The following is a 12,396-nucleotide window of genomic DNA, read 5'->3' as shown; positions in this document are numbered from 1 at the left end:
ACTGCAATCTCAGCCCTGTCGACCCTGCAAAGTCCTCCTTACTAACATCTGGAGGCTTGTGCCAAAATTGGGAGAGCTGTCTCACGGACTAGTCAAGCAACAGCCTGACATAGTCATACTCATAGAATCATACCTTTCTGCTTGATTGGTAAACATTCCATAAGGGCACATTCCATAAGACATAGGAGCAGAAATTAGGCCAATCGGCCCATCGAGTCTGCTCCGCCATTCAATCATGGCTGATAAGTTTCTCAACCCCATTCTCCCGCCTTCTCCCCGTAACCTTTGATCCCCTTACCAATCAAGAACCTATCTATCTCGGTCTTAAATACACTCAATGACCTGGCCTCCACAGCCTTCTGTGGCAATGAATTCCATACATTCACCACTCTCTGGCTAAAGAAATTTCTCCTCATCTCTGTTCTAAAAGGTCTTCCCTTTTTCACGCCCTCTAACACCGACGCACAGTAGCAGCAGTGTGACCCATCTACAAGATGCACTGCAGAAACTCACCAAGGCTCCTTAGACAGCACCTTCCAAACCTGTGGCCTCTACTGCCCAGAAGGACAAGGGCAGTGGGCACATGGGAACACCACCCCTGGAAGTTCCCCTCCAAGCCACTCGCCATACTGACTGGGAAAAATATCGTCGTTCCTTCACTGTCGCTGGGTCAAAATCCTGGAACTCTCTCCCTAACAGCACTGTGGGTGTACCTGCACCACATGGACTGCAGTGATTCAAGAAGGCAGCTCACCACCACCACTCAAGGGTAATTAGGGATGGGCAATAAATTCTGGCCAAGCCAGCGACACCCTCATCCCTTGAATGAATAAAAAAACAAAGAAGGAACGCCCCTCATGAAATGCATCTGAAAAAACCTCACTCCTGGCAGGAGACACTTTGTTCAAGAGAGACCAGGATAATAGGGAAGAAAAAAATAGGGAAAAGTTGGCCCTATTCTTACCTTGCAGGTGTTGCATATCTGGAAAACATTAGCTAGGTAATTGGAATTTGCAGGTGATGTTAGTTCACATGAGATTCCCTCCTCGCTCTCCTCCCCTTCCATTAACCGAACACACCCATGCATTGACAGGCCAGCTCAGACACATCTTCAACCTCCTCAACATGTTGGTATAATAAAAACAGCATAAACATTGTGGTTATTAATTTCTTGTTTCCCACTTCAGGATCGTTGCTGTGGGAGATGTGATGTTGTCTCATGATTGACAGTCCTCCTGCAATGGGTCGTGATTATCTTCCCCTCAACCCTTACATCAGGATATGATCTGAGCCTAATCTCACATGCCATGGATTTAGGCTCCACGAAAGGAATGACCGATTAGGAAGAGACTATTTTTCCTGGCTAGCAATTTAAAGCTGCGATCAAGAGAGTTTTTTTTATTCTTTCATGGGATGTGGGTGTCACTGACAAGGCCAGCATCTGTTGCCCTTCCTGAATGGTTTGCTCGGCCATTTCAGAGGGCAGTTAAGAGTCAACCATGTTGTTGTGAGGCTGGAGTCACATGTAGGCCAGACCGGATAAGGGTGGTGGCAGATTCCCTCCCCTAAAGAACATTGGTGAACCAGATAGGCTTTTACAACAATCCATGATAGTTGTTGTGTTCACCAATACTGAGACTAGCTTTTTAACTTTATTGATTGAATTTAAATTCAACCAGGTGATGTGGTGGGATTTGAACCCATGCCCTCCAGAGCACGGATTACTAGGTCAGTGTAGCACCATCGCCTCCCCACTAAGTAAGGGAGTTTAGGAGATTTTTTTCTTTACACATCAGGCTGTTGAATCATACAATGTCCTGCCACAATGAATGGATGGGGTAGAGACAATTGTTCCTTTTGAGGGAAAATTTGATAAGTATTTCAATCAGAAAAAGATATGGGGCTACCCGGTTGTGAAGGCAATGGAATTAGTTTGGGATTATCAAGTCAGCACTGACACAATGGACCAATTGGCACCACATCCACAAACATGCACTCCCTCCACCTCCGACGCACAGTGGCAGCAGTGTGTGTACCATCTACAAGATACACTGCCAGAATTCACCAAGGCTCCTTCGACAGCACCTTCCAAACCCAGGGCCACTGCCATCTAGAGGACAAAGGCAGCAGGTAGATGGGAACACCACCACCATATGTAAGTTCCCCTCCAAGTGACTCACTATCCTGACTTGGAAATATATCGGCCGTTCCTTCACTGTCGCTGAGCCCAAATCCTGGAACTCCCTCCCTAACAGCACGGTGGGTGTACCTACACCACATGGACTACAGCAGTTCAAGAAGGCAGCTCACCCCCACCTTCTCAAGGGGCAGTTAGGGATGGGCAGTAAATGCCGGCCCAGCCAGTGAAGCCCACGAGCCTTGAAAGAATTAAAAAAAAAAATTTGGAAAGCAAACAGGGTGAAGATGTCTGGCTTGTTCGGGTGAACGTTTATTGATCGGAAACATTAACTCTATGGGCAGAATTTTGGGCCTCATGGGCAGGTGCGTGCCCCACCCAGTTGGGTGTAAAACAGTGCGAGAAGACGTTGGGCGAGTGTCCCGACATCATCCTGCGCGATATTCCGCTCGGCGGGCGCGTGCAAAAGTCGGGAGCGCGACCGCCGGCAACTAAGCCCATTAATTGTCTCCGATTTTTCGTGGTTCGTCCAACCTTACGGTTGGCGGACGGGCAAATCGGCCGGGCGGCCTTTACATTTTTCATCAAACCTCATCCAAGGGCGGGGTGAGGTTTCCGATACTGAATAAAATAAAAATGGAAACCCGTGGACAGCACTTTTATCGTCTGTATGTTCAGGTGCCTGACGGTGACGCTCGGACATTGTTTTTCTGATCTTCGAAACTTTATTTCGTGGTTTTCGGGTCTGCAGTCCCGTGAGAGGCAGCTCTCTGCCTTCAGGGAGGTTTCGCCCAGCGCCCGGTCCCGCGTTGCTGTCATCACCTGCCCTCCTCCTGCACCCCCCCAACCCCGGCAGCGCTGTGCTTTTCAGGCTGGCTGCCCGTTAATTGGCCAGCTAGCGTGAAATCGCGGCCGGGGGTCCGTTTCCCGGCCGATCACGGGCCCGCTGATCGCGCCTGCCCGCAGAGCCGAAAATTCAGGCCCATGTGTTTTCCTCTCTGGAAAGATGTTCCCCGACCTGCATGTTCCGCTTTTATTTCAAATTGCTCCACATCTGGACTCCACAAAGCTTGTGTGTTCGATCCCACAAAGCGAACGTACCCCAGCGATTCTTATTCATGTTTGAGGTTTCGATGCAAAGCAGCCCAGATATGTCCTGCCTTCTGAAACATTGGAATAAATATACAGGAGTGATATAAAACTGCATAAAAACAAAAAAACTGCGGATGCTGGAAATCCAAAACAAAAACAGAAACAGAAACAGAAATACCTGGAAAAACTCAGCAGGTCTGGCAGCATCGGCGGAGAAGAGCAAAGTTGACGTTTCGAGTCCTCATGACCCTTCAACAGAACTAAGCACAACAGGTACACAAGAGTTTAATAAAACAGTTTATCAGGTGCAGAGGAGAGTTATGTAATGGTTATGTAAGTTTTATATATTATTGTAATGGATAACTAGGAATATTATACCGCATGACATTGTGTAACAGATATAGGTGGGCAGGATATCTGTATAAAACTGTGCAACAGACACACAGGAGTGTTATAAAACCATGTAACAAGATACATTTGAGTGTTATCCTTATCTGTATAAAGTTATGTAATGGATGCACAGGAGTCTTATAAAATACTGTCACCGTTATGTAGAAGAGTTATGTCTGTGTAAGACGGTGCTATAGATACGTCTGTATAATACTGAGAGTTGGTGGGGGGAGGTAACAGTGGAAGGTAACAAATCACTGTGTTAGGATGTGACCAACTTACATAGATTTATGTTGGGAATTTGCGTAGCCCTAATCTAACTGACTCTTCTGATTTATGCCGAAAATTAGTCAGCCAGCAAAGAGAGTGATTAATCAGAGCTGATCTGTATCTAGCAATGCTGACTGCAGGTTCACACTGGGTGAAGGTAGGTTCAGCTGGGGTAACGCCACCAACCCCTCCACTGCCCAATAGCCTGCCGACGCTTGTGACCACGTCTCCCATTCGATAATGCCCATTTTGGTGAGATGCTGGGAGGTGCCCAGTGCCTGTGGAACTGCAGTCCTGGGGGAGTTCAGCAGCAATTTGACAGACGACTTGCAAAGGGGTGGGGCCGGGAGGGGGAACACAATCAAGGTGTTTTGCAAGATTAGCTTGGCTGCACATTCTTGGGAGAGTGCGTGATCCAACTTGTTTATCTCTGCTGAGATCAAGTGTTCTTCAGAATAAGGACGACGGCGCACCATGTGAACTTGAAGGACTATTAATGTCGAATGAACATATAAGACCATAAGGCCATAAGACATAGGAGCAGAAATTAGGCCATTCGGCCCATCGAGTCTGCTCCGCCATTCAATCATGGCTGATAAGTTTCTCAACCCCATTCTCCCACCTTCTCCCCGTAACCTCTGATCCCCTTACCAATCAAGAACCTATCTATCTCGGTTTTAAATACACTCAATGACATGGCCTCCACAGCCTTCTGTGGCAATGAATTCCATAGATTCAAGCCAGTCCATCTTCCATATCAGTCCCAGAGATCTTTATGGAATGCAAATATCTAGTGCTCAATGTTTTACTGTGGAGCTCTCCCCCCCGAGCTTAGAGTACTGGTATCTGAAACTCTGCCCTTTTTTTTAAACTGAGTAGCTTAAAAGCAGAGTTAACTATCGCTGACTGAGTCGGATGTTTGGTTCTGGATAGCAGTGAAACTCTGGGCTACAGTCCACCACCCACTGCTAACGCTCTGGACTTTAACTTGCCTTAGCACCCCGGCAGGGTCAATACTGCAAACTTTCTGTCCTTGCTGCATCCCCTAGATCGGAAAGAGTAGGGGACAATGGGTTAAGGCAACGTACGATGAAATTAAGCTGTACTCTTGTTTTAAATGGATGTAGATTTAACGAGGAGCTGGAGACCAAGGGAAATGATTTTGGGGTTCTGAAGGACAATGTGTTACCTGTAGACTTGACCATCCCAATGCACTCCTGACTGATCTCGCACACCCGACCCTTTGTAAACTTGAGGTCATCCTAAACTTGGCTGTCCAAATCTTAACTTGCAGCTAGTCTCTTTCATCTTTCACCTCAATGTTCACTGACCTACATTGGCCTCTGGTCTAGCAATATTTTGACTGTAAAATTCTCATAAAATTTTCAAATCTCTCCATTGCCTCGCCCCGCCCTATCTCTAACCTCCTCTAACACCGCAACCCTCTGAGATACCTGCGCTCCTCTAATTCTGGCCTCTTGAGTACGGCTGATTTTAATCACCCCGCCTTTAGGGGCCACCCCCTCAGTCGTCAAGGCCCCAAGCTCAGGAATAATCTCCTTAAAGCTCTTCACCTCTTTACCTCACTTTCCTCCTTTCTGACACTTTAAAAAAATTCATTCATGGGATGTGGGCATCACTGGCTGGGCCAGCATTTATTACCCATCCCTAGTTGCCCCTTGAGAAGGTGGGGGTGAGCCGCCTTCTTGAACCACTGCAGTCCATGTGGTGTAGGTACACCCACAGTGCTGTTAGGGAGGGAGTTCCAGGTTTTTGACCCAGCGACAGTGAAGGAACGGCGTTATATTTCCAAGTTAGGATGGTGAGTGGCTTGGAGGGGAACTTCCAGGTGGTGGTGTTCCCATGAATCTGCTGCCCTTGTCCTTCTAGGTGGTAGTGGTCATGGGTTTGGAAGGTGCTGTTGAAGGAGGTCTGGTGAATTCCTGCAGTGCATCTTGTAGATGGTACACACTGCTGCTACTGTGCATCAATGGTGGAGGGAGTGAATGTTTGTAGATGTGGTGCCAATCAAGTGGGATGCTTTGTCCTGGATGGTGTCAAGCTTCTTGAGTGTTGTGGGAGCTGCACTCATCCAGGCAAGAGGAGAGTATTCCATCACACTCCTGACTTGTGCCTTGTAGATGGTGGACAGGCTTTGGGAAGTCAGGAGGTGAGTTACTCGTCACAGGATTCCTAGCCTCTGACTTGCTCTCGTAGCCACAGTACTTATATGGCTAGTTCAGTTCTTAAAACCCACCTTGACCAAGCTTTTGGCCATCTGACCTGTGTCTCAGGGTCATATTTTGTTTTACAATGCTCCTGTGAAGCACCTTTGTGTGTTTTACTCCATTAAGGGTGCCATATAAAAGTAAGTTGTTATTCTTCATGTTGTTTTAACACTGGGAGGGATGCAGGTTGGCAGAATAATATGTAAGAGGGCGCGCTTGATACTAAGGAGGATCGAGGGAGGGGCAACTTCAGAGGGTCATCTTTTTCTGGCTGGCACAGGCATGATGGGCTGAATGGCCTCTTTCTGCACCTCAGCTTTTCTATGTTTCTATCAGTGACCACAGTAGTTTCAATGGAATGGAGGGAGATGAAAAAGGGTGTGACAGAGAGAGAGAGAGAGGGAGGGAGAGGTTGGACGCGACACACAAGGCAGGGATAGTTAACAAGCTTTTTCTTGTATCCTTTCTGGGCGTGCCTCTGAGCTTCAGCAGACTTGGAGAGTACACAGGCTTTTGACAGGGCTCATTTTACAGTTCTGTTTAATCACAGTTTCTGTTTATAGAATCGCAAGTTCTTGGAAATGTCACAAATTGCTCCCAGAAACATATTCCCACTCTTGGACTGAGCTTTCCTGGAACAACTCAGGAGCAGATTGCCCAATGAGACAGCTCATGCATGCATTCAGCCAGGATGGGTACGGGCTTGGATAGACTTTCTCGGAACCTGACCGACCCTTAATTAACGACACCATTTTAATTAAAACAGAAAATGCTGGACGAGCTCAGCAGGTCTGGCAGCATCTGTGGAGAGTGAAAGAGAGTGAACGTTTCGAGTCCGCACGACTGCTTCAGAGCTAAAGAGAAGTAGGCTAAAGGGAGGTTTGCTTTTACGCCATTTTAAATTGTTCATCCAAACCTTACCCAGCAAAATGTTTCAGGCTAGTTACTTACATGAGGGAGAAAGGAATAGAGGGATAGGTTGATGAAATTAGGCAAGTATATGGCTGATAAAGAAAACAGCAGCTTGGGTTATTTGGGTCCAATAGCCTGTTTCTTTGTTGTAAAATTCTATGGTTCCATGTAATTCTGCAATTACAATCGACACAGATCTCCTCCCCTCCCCCCACAACCTCAGGGAATGGGCTGAGAGTGGTTAGTTTTGGGATTCCCCACCCACCCCCCACCACTGCCAACATTACTGTTCCATCTGGCCACAGACAGACATATGGCATGTGTTTGGTTTGCCTGAACAGGGTCATTGATGAACCTTTCCTTCTGCAGCAAGGGAGATTCAATTAACAAGGCCTGTTCACTATCATATATCTGCACTGAAGGCACAAGCATCCGTCTTAAACACAGGGATAAAGGCAAAGAACTGCGGATGCTGGAAATCCAAAACAGAAACAAAAACAAAAATCACCCCCTACGCCTCAACCCCCTCCCACGGCACCTCCCCATGCAACCGCAGAAGATGCAACAGCTGCCCCTTCACTTCCCCTCTCCTCACCGTCCAAGGGCCCAAACACTCCTTTCAAGTGAAGCAGCATTTCACTTGCACTTCCTTCAACTTAGTCTACTACATTCGTTGCTCCCAATGCGGTTTCCTCTACATTGGAGAGCCAAACGCAGACTGGGTGACCGCTTTGCAGAACACTTTTGGTCTGTCCGCAAGCATTACCCAGACCTCCCTGTCGCTTGCCATTTCAACACTCCACCCTGCTCTCATACCCACATGTCTGTTCTTAGCTTGCTGCATTGTTCCAGTGAAGCTCAATGCAAACTGGAGGAACAGCACCTCATCCTCCGACTAGGCACTTTACAGCCTTCCGGACTGAATATTGAGTTCAACAACTTTAGATCATGAACTCTCTCCTCCATCCCCACCCCCGTTCCGATTTTCCCCCTCCTTTTTGTTTTTTCCAATAATTTATATAGATTTTTCTTTTCCCACCTATTTCCATTATTTTTAAATGTATTTCCATCCATTGTTTTATCTCTACCTTTTAGCCTTTTTCGATTCCTTCACCCCACCCCCACTAGGGCTATCTGTACCTTGCTCGTCCTGCTTTCTACCCTTAATTAGCAAATTCCATTTAGATAATATCACCACCTTCAACACCCCTTTGTCCTTTTGTCTGTGACATCTTTTGGTTATCTCCACCTATCACTGGCCCTCTACCTAGCTCTTCTTGTCCCCACCACCCCCCCCCCCACCCTCCCAGCTTATATTTCACCCCTTCTCTATTTTTAATTAGTTCTGTTGAAGAGTCATGCGGACTCGAAACGTCAACTGTGCTCCTCTCCACCGATGCTGCCAGACCTGCTGCGTTTTTCCAGGTATTTTTGTTTTTGTTTCCGTCTTAAACACCCTCCCCTATACCCCTGCCCGCCCCGGGAAACATCCCTTGCACTGTCTCTCCTAAGATTGTCCAATAGGCAACTCTAAGCCATCTCACGTCTTAAAATGCCTTTTATAGGTGAGGGAACAACTTTGATCTGTGATTTCCTCTTCCTCGCGATGTTTATTTAAGGCCTGAGAAGACTCCTGACTGAACAGCTCCCTTTGCGAGAGGTCGTATAACATGTACAAGTAGCCACCATGAAATCCAATGGAAAAGAAATGTTTTTACCCAAAGGAGGGGTGAGGATGTGGAACTTGCTACCACTGTGGATGGTCAAACCAAATTGTATGGACGCATTTAAGGGGAAGCTAGACAAGCATATGAGGGAGAAGGGAATAGAGGGTTACAATGATAGATTTAGATGGGTGGAGGCTTGAGTGCAACATGAACACCAGCATGGACTGATTGGGCCGAGTGGCCTGCTTCTGTGCCTTATATCCGATTTAATTCCTACTTATGTATGCTCATTTGTTAAGAGCATCTGGTGCTATGAGGGCAAAGTGCAGTTCAATTGTCATGCTGAAAAATAGATTTTTTTTTGATTTAAGGAACGTTTATTTACTATCCTTGATCATCTCTGATAGATTTGCTCTTGTATTTTTTCATTATATGGAGCATATGTTGGTTTTTTTCGCGAGCAACACGTCACTTTTGCGCACACACACAGCGATCCCAAGGCCGACCTTCGATACTTCCGGGGTCTGAGGAAGGATGTTCTTACTATAGAGGGAGTGCAGCGAAGGTTTACCAGACTGATTCCTGGGATGGCAGGACTGTTGCTGGAATTTTGGGATTTAGGCTCTGGGAGCTGCTTCCAGTTTCGGTCCTTTCCATTCCTGGAGCCACAGAAAATTGGAATTAATTGCTCATGATTTCTGGATTTAGGTCAAAACAAGAACCTGAACAGGGACTTGAACCCTGGACCCTCAGATTAAAAGTCTGATGCTTTACTGACTGAGCTATCCAGGCTCTTAAAAAAAAGCATGGTTAGATGCCACTAAGTAGATGGCAATGCCTTAACCATTTGTGTGCTGTAAGGCCACTAGGGCCCCTTCCATCCTTATCAAGGGGAGTAGATCATTCTATATGGCACTTCTATAAGCATTCGTTCTTGAGGAGGCTTGCATTTATTGCCCATCCTTAATTTCCCTTGAGAAGGTGGTGGTGAGCGGCCTCCATGAGCTGCTGCAGTCCATGTGGGTGAAGCTTCTTCAGCAGTGTTGCTAGGTGAGGGGGTCCCAGATTCTGACTCAGCCATGATGGAGGTAAAGGGAAATATTTCTGAGCCAGGATTGGGGGAAAACTTGCAGTTGGTGGTGGTTTCTATACATTTCCTGCCCTTTTCTCTCTAGGTGGGCAGAGGTTGTGGGTTTGGAAGGTGTTGTCGAAAGGGCCTTGGTGAGTTGCTGCAGAAGGTATCGTAGATGGTACACACCTTCTACCATGGCGTGGATGGAGTGGGCGGTTGGCATGCCGATCAAGTGGACTGCTTTATGCTGGGTGGAGTTGAGCAGCTTGAGTGTTGTTGTGGCTACACTCATCGAGGCAAGTGAAGGTAAAAGCATTATTCTCATTGAATTCCCACCACTCTAGAGCAGGTCAGAAGCAGGGAGTGGATCAACCCCCGACTCCCCATCATCTACAATGCACAAGTCAGGAGTGTGAGGGAATATTCCCCACTTGCCTGGATGAATTCAGCTCCAGCAAGAAGCTTGATACCATCCAGGACAAAGCAACCTGCTTAATCGGCTCCCCATCCACCACCTTCAACATTTAGTCCTTCCACCACAGGCCTACTGTAGTTGCAGTGTGTATTGTCTTTCGTATACGCTGCAGTAACTCAGAAAGATGTCCCTTCAGCACCTCCTAAACCTTTGATCTCTACCACCTAGAAGAACAAGGGCAGCAGATGCATGGGAGCACCAGCACCTCTACATTCTCCCCTAAGTTAGGTGCCGTGGTTGCATAATCACCATTTCTTTATCATTGCTGGGTCAAAATCCTGGAACTCCCTACCTAGTAGCGCTGTGGGAGCTCTTTTCAAAAGAACTGTTCTGATGAGCCTCTTTAAAAGCGACAATGATAAAAAGACTTCCCCTTTAAGGGATTGCTAAGGCAAGACTCCCTTTTTACGAGCTCCTCAAGGTGAGGTCCTCACTTTAAATGTACCCTAACAGGACTGTTTTATTGTGACTCCACCTTCATAGACAGAACACCCAGAAGGAAAAGCCAGTTCAAGTTGTCAAAAAAAAATAGTAGCATTGGCACCACTATTACTGGAGATCCACGTGTAGGTATACAAGATCAGATCAGCCTGTAACAATCCAAGTTTCACTGTTGTTTCCTTGACGGATCAATAGCCACTTTGTCGTTAAGATGTACCGATGGCAAGACTCCATCTGCAAAAACCAGTGCAGAAATTTTGGCTCAACCTCCATGCTTCCAGTATTGGAACCGTTTCCTTGCCTGACTCCTGGCATGATGGTATCGATGTGTTTCAAGGAGTCTTCAAAGACAAGGCAGTGTGGAGTCTCCTCCATTAAGATAAATGATCTATTGTTCCTTGAGCAGAGCCCTTTTCCTGTTTCCTCCTGAAAATGTAGCCGGTATGCGTGGAAAACAAAAAAGGGATAAAGCTGGATTCATACAAAGAACTGCGGCAGGCTGGCTCTGTAAATGGGCCACGAAATCCTCGACCCACTCACTTCCCATCCAGCCTGTAGCTAGTTAACTTTTGAGGGCATCAGGCAGGTAAGGGGGAAGGAGGTGGTAAAGGGAACAGAGTGCGAGGGAATCCAAAAAAGTTTAACATGTGAAAGAAAGATGACAAAGCACTGGCACTAAAGAGGCAGCAATATGACCAAAATAATTCCAAGGCTCTGAGAGTTAAGATGAGTTTACAGTTGTTGGTCAAGAGCCATTGTGGTGAGTATTTGGATCATGACATTAACTTAAATGTTTACAGTTCAGACATTCTCCAAACACTCTGGAAATATTTAACTTTTCAACTGCTGGGGCGAAGACACCCCCACTGCATAGACTCACACATGAACCCTTCCCTGAGCAAATGCCGAGGTCAGAATTGTCACTGCAATCTGAATCCTCCATGAAATAAAGTATTTCGGTCAAAGCCCTGCTTAAGGCCCCACCATCAGCCGTGGTTCGATCAGAGGTAACTTCTGTGGGAGGCGGTTCTGTCACAGGAAGTGGCACAAAACAACTCCTTCATCCCAGGAATCAACCTAATGAACCTTTCCCGAACTGCCTCCAGTGCAGGTTCTTAAAAAGTGATTATTTAAATTATCCAATAAAGATCGATCTGAAAGGTTAGCTCAGGGCATGAATCCACAACGTAAAGCAACTCATAATAGGACACCAATTTGTTTTCAAGTTTGCTCTTGAGGTACAAGATCACAAGGAGCGGGAGTAGACCACACGGCCCATCGAGCCTGCTCCGCCATTCAATATGATCATGGCTGATTTTGGGCTTCAACTCCATTTTCCTGCCCACTCCCCCCCATCCATTGATTCCCTGAGAGACCAAAAATCTGTCTATCCCAGCCTTAATTGTATACAACATTGGAGCAGCCAACACTCTCTGGGGTAGAGAATGTGGGCTTTGCTGGCAAGGCAGGTCTTTCTTGCCCTTCCCGAAAGCCTTCACCCTGAACCACTGCGATGGTGCTGCCATGGCAGCGGGAAGCAGAGGAACATCAGGATAATAACCCATGGATGATGAAGGAAAAGGCAACAGATGACATAAGAATGGCTGGTGGGAAGGTGCCAGCGTTGTGTTGGTGTAAGGGAGGGAAGGTGCCAGCGTTGTGTTGGTACAAGGGAGGGAAGGTGCCAGAGTTGTGTTGGTGTAAGGGGGGGA

The 12,396-nt window shown here is 46.9% G+C and overlaps 1 non-coding gene and 1 pseudogene across 1 annotated transcript; both read right to left on the bottom strand.

The window, feature by feature from the left end:
* Positions 1-9,415: 9,415 nt before the first annotated feature.
* On the bottom strand, positions 9,416-9,488 carry trnak-uuu (transfer RNA lysine (anticodon UUU)). The gene has a single exon. It is a non-coding gene; the product is annotated as a tRNA-Lys (tRNA).
* A 6-nt stretch (positions 9,489-9,494) lies between these two features.
* On the bottom strand, positions 9,495-9,612 carry LOC144669878 (U6atac minor spliceosomal RNA; annotated as a pseudogene).
* Positions 9,613-12,396: the final 2,784 nt, after the last annotated feature.

The sequence above is a fragment of the Cetorhinus maximus genome, chromosome 29 (genome assembly GCF_964194155.1).
Source record: "Cetorhinus maximus chromosome 29, sCetMax3.hap1.1, whole genome shotgun sequence".
Taxonomy (NCBI): Eukaryota; Metazoa; Chordata; class Chondrichthyes; order Lamniformes; family Cetorhinidae; genus Cetorhinus; species Cetorhinus maximus.
The sequence above is the reverse complement of the archived record's forward strand: the minus strand, read 5'-3'. Positions and strand labels throughout refer to the sequence as shown.